The sequence below is a fragment of the Schistocerca americana genome, chromosome 2, assembly GCF_021461395.2.
Source record: "Schistocerca americana isolate TAMUIC-IGC-003095 chromosome 2, iqSchAmer2.1, whole genome shotgun sequence".
NCBI lineage: Eukaryota > Metazoa > Arthropoda > Insecta > Orthoptera > Acrididae > Schistocerca > Schistocerca americana.
In genome coordinates, this window is record NC_060120.1 from 151346717 (window position 1) to 151356149 (window position 9433).

A 9433-nucleotide genomic window follows, 5' to 3' on the forward strand; every position below is an offset into this window, starting at 1 on the left:
TGACTTGATTTGAGACAGGCATTCCATATGCGGAAGTCTTGTAAGCCCTGAGACTGTGTGTGTTGTTCGTGGATAGTCAAAATAAATCGTTTTCCACCTGTCCCACTAATGCAAAAAAACACTCCATATCCATGAATGAACTTTTTATTTCATACGTTCGGTACTCACCTCAGTCATGAAGTTCTTCCATTCCATTTCCACTGTCGACAACGAAAGTGCTGTACAAATGGCCGTAGAATGTCATTCCCATACAGGTGGGCAATGAACGTCTCTCGACTAGGTATGAAAAGTGTATTTAGATAACGCCACTACATCCAAAACAATGCGGCTCTCGAATGTCCTAGTATTGGCACTATGCCCTTTATGTCACGACACCCTTTGCCGTCATGTGTTTACCGCAAGCGATATCCTTGTTTCACACGGAAGCACGACATTAGAACAGCGGCTGAATATCTAATGCCTCAATTAAGACACTAAATGGTCACGTTCTTCTCTCCACATAATGGCGATGCTCCAGCGGCAGACGACCAATGAAGGACCATTGTTGGAAACTATGCACCAAACTGCATACAGTTTGTGCAGACACATGGACTACGGTAGTACTGAGACGGTCATGACGTAATTTGTGGGCAGTCAGTGTTGGTTACCCCTGAACTGCTACACGGCTACATCAGTTCTGACGTGCCACTGTCATCCTCGATCCTCCTAACCTTGGCCAGTCAGACCCAACACTGGTTTGACGTTACCTTTTCCACGACTCTGACGCTGCACTCTGAATAAACCGTACGTTGTAATAATTCATCCGTTTTCCCAATTAGAATCAAAAATATGGCTAGGGAAAACAGGAAAGTACGTATTGCTCTGAAGATCGTAATGAACTCTAAGTACTGTTACCTGGCTCTGCTCAAAACTACACAAGCCTCAGCATCCCGTTGCGCAATCTTTTCTCATTTACAGACTATGTAGAAGGAATTATTCCTAGGTACTATGTACAGCTGTGCTGAAAAGCTAATAATTTGCTTACATAGGCATACAGTAAAATTGATGCTGTTTTCACGGTTTTTGCACGCCGCTTTCATGGTTTTGCCGTTTTAATGGGCAGAAGAGTATTGATGGGAAAATCATAAGCATTGTCGCAATCAAAAATACAAAAATGGTGTGGGTGAGTGTGCGTAAAACACGCAAGATTTCTTCTAACCATGAAATATAACTGAATCCGTGCCAGCATACGAGTATGTAGTCATCAGGCCAAGTATCTCCTCAACTACATTGTCGAATTTTAACTTGCAGTGATCATCCCATGAAATAGGTTATGTTCAAATCCTAAAATATCTATTCTGAAACACCAATATGGGATTGTGGGTCCGCCTCGATGCAAAACACTTTTGTTATTTATTCATTTACTCTCCCAAACTACTTTCAGCGACAAATATCACCATCATCAGTGGGTTCTTTGATTCGTATTTATTATACGTCACCAGCATATTTTCTGCGTCTTTTTTCCGTATTTCTCGGCATGCATCATGTCATCTGCAAGTTCCGTGGTCGGCTTGCAGTTGATTTTAAAGCTGCAAGCCGTCCACCGAACTTGCACATTGCATGATATATCCCGAGAAAAACGAAAAAAAGGCACAGAAAACATGCCGAAAACATATGCAACAATTGTAAAATCGTGCTGGTGACTTATGGTAAATAAGAATCAAAGAACCCATTGATGACGGTGATATTTGTCGCTGAAACTAGTTTGGGGGAATAAGTAAATAACAAAAGTGTTTTGTAAGCAAACACGGACGAATGGAAGAGTTTCAGAATATAATTATGTTTATTCTGTGCTTTACAAATCTATAACAGAATGTTTAGTGCTCTTCGTACGGCTTTTGAGGACTATTGAGCAAGTAAAATGACTTTAGATGTTTAAGCAAATTCGGAAGATTCTGAAAAAAACAAGGATTTGGAATCATGGATTCAAAAAAGAACGTATAGATCTCGACAGGCAAAAGTTGTTAGAAATTCGTCGCGCGCCTACGAAAAGTTAAATGCATGAAGCATACAACAACTTCCACTGTCACCTGTTAGTGATAATCTTGACAAGAGTCTTAGAACATTCGGGTACCGAGCGTGGTGGCGCAGTGGCTACCACACTGGACTCGCATTCTGAAGGACGTCGTTTCAAACCCCTCTGCCGGCCATCCTGATTTACGTTTTCCGTGCTTTCCCTAAATCGCTTCACGCAAATGACGGGATGATTCCTTTGAAAGGGCACGGTCGACTTCCTTCCCTATCCTTCCCTAACCGGGTGGGACCGATTACCTCGCTGTTTGGTCCCCTCCTCCCTTATCAACCAACCAAAATTCTGCTCGCGCATAAAGTCGCGGAGCGGGTCGAACGATTCTATTCAGTCATTCGTCACCCAGCCCTATTTGACAACACAAGTCATCAAAAGAAAAGTCGTAGTTTTGATTTCCGCGTTTAAGAAACGTAACCTTGAAGAAGATGGTTGGTTGGTTGTGTTGGGGAAGGAGACCAGACAGCGAGGTCATCGGTCTCATCGGATTAGGGAAGGACAGGGAAGAAAGTCGGCCGTGCCCTTTGAAAGGAACCATCCCGGCATTTGCCTGGAGCGATTTAGGGAAATCACGGAAAACCTAAATCAGGATGGCCGGACGCGGGATTGAACCGTCGTCCTCCCGAATGCGAGTCCAGTGTCTAACCACTGCGCCACCTCGCTCGGTGTTGCAGAAGAGCTTCTGTGAAGTTTGGAAGGTAGGAGACGAGGTACTGGCAGAATTGAAGCTGTGAGGAAGGGCCGTGCGTCCTGCTTGGGTAGCTCAGTTGGTAGTGCACTTGCCCGTGAAAGGCAAAGGTTCCCAGTTCGAGTCTCGGTCTGGCACACAGTTTTAATCTGCCAGGAAGTTTCATGTCAGTGTACAGTCCGCTGCAGAGTGAAAATCTCATTCTGAAATCCCCATTTTTCGATGAAATCCGAATTCAGTTACAAACAGTATTCTGGTCCCACATCGTTATTAACGTGCACTTATCTTGAATCAGTTACTCACAGGAAAGTCCCAAGCGAATAGAAAATGTGCAGGTGATGTTTATATAATAAGGATAAAAGTTTCAGACAAATACCCTTAATTATTTTGTGGTCGGTGCTCTTTCTTTGTCCGCGTTTGCTTCCTAATATGTAAAAACGAAATTTGTTTCTGCCTCGAGGAAAACAACTTTTTCTTGTTTCACTACATATATTCGTTTCGGAGAAACATCTCCATCTCCAGTGAGTTTTATTTATTATCTGTTGAACGATATACAAAGAATTTATGCATGATGATATTTTACCGGTTTGTGAAATTGTAGTATTTACATCACTATAAGTATTGACAGAATCATTAATATGAAGAAAATATATAACAATGACTATAATTACACTTTCCCTATTTAACACGTTATAACACGGAAAGTAATTACCGTACGAGTACCAAACTTGGTACCATTAATGTCCAGAGTATGGGATGCATGATTTCCATGCGCCATGCGGCACAGCGCCGCGGTCCAATTCCAACTATGGTCACCAGGTGAGTGGTCAGTCATCGTGATTCATAGTCTCACACACCTGGCCAGTCGCAGCGCACTTTTTGACGTGTCAGCATGAGCTTGCACAAAAGGAGTAAGGCACTATTGGTGAGGCTCTGTTATTAAAACTACAGTAATGCTGTAGCTGCACTTCGAGATATCGCCGGCTGAAAGAATTACGGAAGGGCCACTTCCTCCAAATGCTGTGCCGAGCATGATGAAGAAGCTGGAGAACTGGGCGTGTCTCTGGGAACAGGATGACGACCGGTTACACCGCAGGTGGTTTATGAAATCTCTGTTCCTATGACAGACAACGCTGCTTGCAATTCCCGATCGTCAGGCAGTACATGCGCCGTGTCACGAAACTTGAACATTCCGTGGGCCACTGCGTGGAAGACGATGCTTCGAACCATTCTCAGATGGTATCAGTACAAGTTCAATATCGTATAGTAGCTTGCACCACAGGGCGCACGGGCATGGGTGTGTGTATTGCTCTTAGCATAAGTTAGTTTAAGTAGCGTGTAAATCTAGGGACCGATGACCTGAGCCGTTTGGTCCCTTAGAAATTCACACACATTTGAACATTTGAACAGGACGCACAGCGAGGTGTTGACGCCGCTCTCTACTTTCTCACTAGGGTTGAAGTCGACGCGGGATTGTCCTGGACCATCCTAGGGACAGACGAAGCTCATTTTCCTGCGACGGGTGAGGTGAACACGCAGAACTGCCAAGTGTGGGGATCTTCTCATCTAGTTCCTCTGTATGGTGAACGTGTCACCGTATGGTGTGGCTTCAAGGCTACGTTCATCACTGGCCCATTCTTTTTTTGAGCAGTTTGACGCTGAAGGACCAAAGATGTGCGGTCTGATTGACCAGCGATACTGCGATATGCTTCGCCAGCATGTCATACCCGCCCTACGGGAGAGAGACTCATTGAAGTCGACAGTTTTCATGGAGGTTGGGGCACCACCGCACATCGTATGTGAAGTTCACTTAATTTCCTGAAACACTTTTGGAAACGATCGAATTATCAGCCGATCGTTTCCAAATGCTTGTCCGGCACGATCACTTGATTTCACTCCCTGTGATTTCCGGTTGTGGGGCTACCTGAAGGGCAGGGTTTACCAGGGGACATTCGCACGTGTGCAGATCTGAAGCGCAGGATATCAACAGAGGTTGCCAGAATACCTACGGACATGCTTCGTTCTGCTGTGCAGAATGCAATGTTGCGCTTTCAGACTCTTCTGGAAACTGATGGACCCCTTTTCTAGCAGTAATGGCACTAGTATGTAATGGTGTGATGTACCGTAGCAGCACATTAAAAATGTTTCAGTAGGATTGATTCTGCATTATTTCTCTTCCCCATGTCCTTGATATTATTGCTATCAAGTTTGGTCCTCGTACGGTAGTTAATTTCCATGTTATAAAGTATTAAATAGGGAAAATTTAACTATAACCATCCGGTGTATATAACGAAATAATTAGCAATCAGTCGCATAAAATAAATTTAATTTCCTTGCCGGTTTCGGACACTTTGTGCCCTTCTTCCGAAGGTTATGCCTATCGAATTATTTGCGAGTGGCGACAATAATGCATACAGCAAAATGCCATCGTCCTTATAGTGTCTGTAGAAAAGGGCTCTAAGTGCCCAAAACCGGCAAAGAAATTAAATGTCTTTAATGCAACTGGTTGCTTATTATTCCATTATATACAACTACAATTGCTTGCAATGGACAAAGCGCTAAGATATATGCCTTATTATTACACATTGATGTTCACAAGTCCGTTTTGTATTCGCAACACAGCTATAATTATTGGTTTCCAGTAAGTCATCTGCAATTGTTACATAATTTATCAAATTTTATGCTTAACATTATATTATCGATTTTTCCCTATAGCACAACTATCATTATATCATATTGCTTTGTAAACATATATTCGCTATTTTACTCTTTGAATAGCGATTTTTAGGCTAAAATACTACTTTCCGACAAATGTTTTGAAGTGTGTGCTGAATGTGATTCGGCTTTGTGAAATGTTGATTGGAGAGGGACAGCAGACTAAGTATGTAAATGTGCATACTTATTATCTGAATATCTCGTGTATTCGTGCTTCCCAGAATGTTTGAGTAGAGTTCCTTAACACACTGTGTCACTTTTTGTGTGACGTTCACTTGTTCCTTCATCTTGTTCTGGGTGTTCTGGCGTTGCAAGTCCCCTGTAGAAATATTGAGCCGTGGTGCCTCTATAGCCGTCCATAGCTGCGGAAGTGTTGCCCATGCACGATTTTGTGCACCAACTGACCTTTAGATTATGTCCCATAAATGTTTGATGGGACTCTTGTCGGGTGATCAGCGTGGCCAATGTCCTTAATGCTCTTCTTATCAATCGCAAACAGCTGCTACTCGGTGACATGGCGTATTGTCAGCCATAATAATTCTGTCGTTGAATGGCTGCAAATGGCCTCCAAGAAACTGGAAGAAGCTACTTCCTGTCATAGATCGGTTCAGTTGGACCAGAGGATCGAGTTCATTCCGTGTAAACACTGCCCACGTCATTATGGAGCCACCACACGCTTGCACAGTGCCTTGTTGACAACTTGCGTCCATGGCTTCATGGGGTATACGCCACGTTAGAACCCTACCATTAGCTCTTACCAACTGAAATCGGGGCTCATCTGACCAGGCCGCGGTTTTCCAGCTCAGGAGAGTCCAGAAGAAACGCTGCAGGCGGTGTCGTGCTGTTAGCAAAGGCACTCGCGTCGGTCGTCTGCTGCCATGACCCATTAACGTCAAATTTCGCCGCACTGTCCTGACGGATACTTTCGTCGTACATCCCACATTGAATTCTGCCAACATTTCACGCAGTGGTGCTTGTCTGTTAGCTGCTCTCGGTCATCAAGTGAAGGACACCGTGTTGTCTGTGGTGGGAGGTATTGCTTGTAATTTGATGTTTCCGGCCCAAACTCGACACTATGGATCTCGGAATGTTGAACTCCCAACTATTTCCCAAATGGAATGTCTCATGCGTCTAGCTCCGTCTATCATTCCGAATTCAAAGTCTGTTAATACCAGTCGTGCGTTCGAGAGGACGACGGTTCAACCCCGCGTCCGGCCATCCTGATTTAGGTTTTCCGTGATTTCCCTAAATCCCTCCATGCAAGTGCCGCGATAGATCCTTAATTTAATTCCCTGAGTATTTTTATGCTGCTAATATGACAAGCGAAAACCTTTGTCTGTTTCGCTGCCACTGTAACAGCAGCTTTAGGTTGTAAACAGTGACAGATTAATGCAACATCGTAACGAGTATATTATCCGATCAAAAGACTCTGGACCACCGGTAGGCAATGTGAAAGTGAGCTCTAGATTTCACTGGAAGGGGAACGGGCACTACAACTTGGGAGGGAAGTACTGCGTAGTCAGTAAAGAAGCAGTAACAGCAGAATGTGCCTATAATGACAGCTCAGTGAAAGCCTAAGTGGAATAGTCATTGGGTGCCAGACATATCAGGGACGTGCCAACCCTTTTAAAGCTGCCCAAGTCGACAGTTGGTGAAGTGATTTCGAAGTGGAAACGCGATGGAACAACGACAGGCAACAAAGACCAGGCAGACAGGCAGACATGTACTGACGAACAGGAATCATCGAACATTACAGAGGGTGAGAGTAAAAGATCGCATTAAATTAGTGCATGCAATCACTATTGTGTTGCAAAGTGCTACTGCAGTACATCTAGAAGAATGACTGTGCATAGTGAGTTAAGAATTATGAGATACGGTGGTCAAGCAGCTCCTCAAGAGGCACACTCTTCTGTGGTCACTGCTAAGCTCTAAGCGGCACTTGGCGTGAGGTAAAGGGCGACGCCACTAGGCAGTGGATGAGTGGAAATGATTGACTTTGTGTGATGAATCACGCTATAGCTTGTGGCAATCCGATGGAAGTGTCTGGCTTTGATAAATGTCTGGTGAATATTACTTGGCGTCCAATACAGTGCCAACAGTGCAGAGGTGGTGTTACGGCATGGGGGTGTTTTTCGTGGGGGGTAGGTCGTGCTCTCCATATTGCTATTTAGGCCGGTATTAAACTATCAGATCTCCTTTGACAAGAAAATACGATCAAGTATTTATTGTATTCTTTCTTACGTGGTGCAAATAGGGTTATTACATTGTCATTAAATTTATTTGAACAATATCTTTGAGTTGTAGTTCCTCTCGAGTGGCCGACGAAGACTTATTACTGTGAACTGCAGTTGCGTGTACCACAGCAACATTGTATTTACATTTGGAGGACGAGCAGAAGAAAAGAAAAATGAAACGTGTTTGGGGGGAATCCGTAGGTTTCACGACGAGATGCTGAAAGCTTCCAACAAAATCAATTATTGGGGCTGCAAGTCAATGATGTAGTGTCGCACAAAAATTGCTTGCGAATGGACAAGAGTACATTTCCGTAAGTGCTCAAGAAAGTAGTTCCTCGTATTACGATGTTAAATGTCTGGAGAACCTACCTCAGAATATTTACAAAAGACAGACTTACCGCAACTCTGCCCATTTTTTGCAGCAGGAGAAAACTACTCTAGTGTAAGGTATAGCACTCGATTAGCACAGTGCAGATTGACGGAAATAATACCAGAAACGTGTGAAGCTATTTATAAACTACTGAAGGAGGAATGTCTGAAGGCAAATAGCTGTTTGGTTCACACTGTATCTGTTGTTGCTGGCCGCGCAGGATTAGCCGAGCGGTCTAGGGCGCTGCAGTCATGGACTGTGCGGCTGGTCCCGGCGGAGGTTCGAGTCCTCCCTCGGGCATGGGTGTGTGTGTTTGTCCTTAGGATAATTTAGGTTAAATAGTGTGTAAGCTTAGGAACTGATGACCTTAGCAGTTAAGTCCCATAAGATTTCACACACATTTGAACATTTTTGTTGTTGTGGTCTTCTGTCCAGATACTGGTTTGATGCAGCTCTCCATGCTACTCTATCCTATGCAAGCTTCTTCATCTCCCAGTACCTACTGCAACCTACATCCTTCTGAATCTGTTTAGTGTGTTCATCTTTTGGTCTCCCTCTACGATTTTTACCCACCATGTTGCCCTCCAATGCTAAATTGATGATCACTTGATGCCTCAGAATATGCTCTACGAACCGATCCCTTCTTCTAGTCAAGTTGTGGCACAAATTTCTCTTATCTTCAATTCTATTCATTACCTCCTCATTGGTTATGTGATCTACCCATCTAATCTTCACCACTCTTCTGTAGCACCATATTTCGAAAGCTTCTGTTCTCTTCTTGTCCAAACTATTGATCGTCCACTTCATACAAATACTTTCGGAAACGACATCCTGACACTTAAATCTATACACGATATTAACAAATTTCTGTTCTTCAGAAGCGCAGTTATGAGAGTCAAGGGGCATGAAAGGGAAACAGTAGTTGCGAAGGGAGTGAGACAGGGTTATAGCCTATCCCTGATGTTATTCAATCTGTATATTGAGCAAGCAGTAAAGAAAACAAAGAAATGGTTCAAATGGCTCTGAGCACTATGGGACTTAACATCTATGGTCATCAGTCCCCTAGAACTTAGAACTACTTAAACGTAACTAACCTAAGAACAGCACACAACACCCAGGCATCACGAGGCAGAGAAAATCCCTGACCCCGCCGGGAATCGAACCGGGGAACCCGGGCGTGGGAAGCGAGAACGCTACCGCACGACCACGAGATGCGGGCAACTGCCATCTGGTTTCTGTGCAAATTGTAAATAGCCTTTCGCTCCCTGTATTTTACACCTGCCACCTTCAGAATTTGAAAGAGAGTATTCCAGTCAACATTATCAAAAGGTTTCTCTAAATCTATATCTATTAAGAAATAT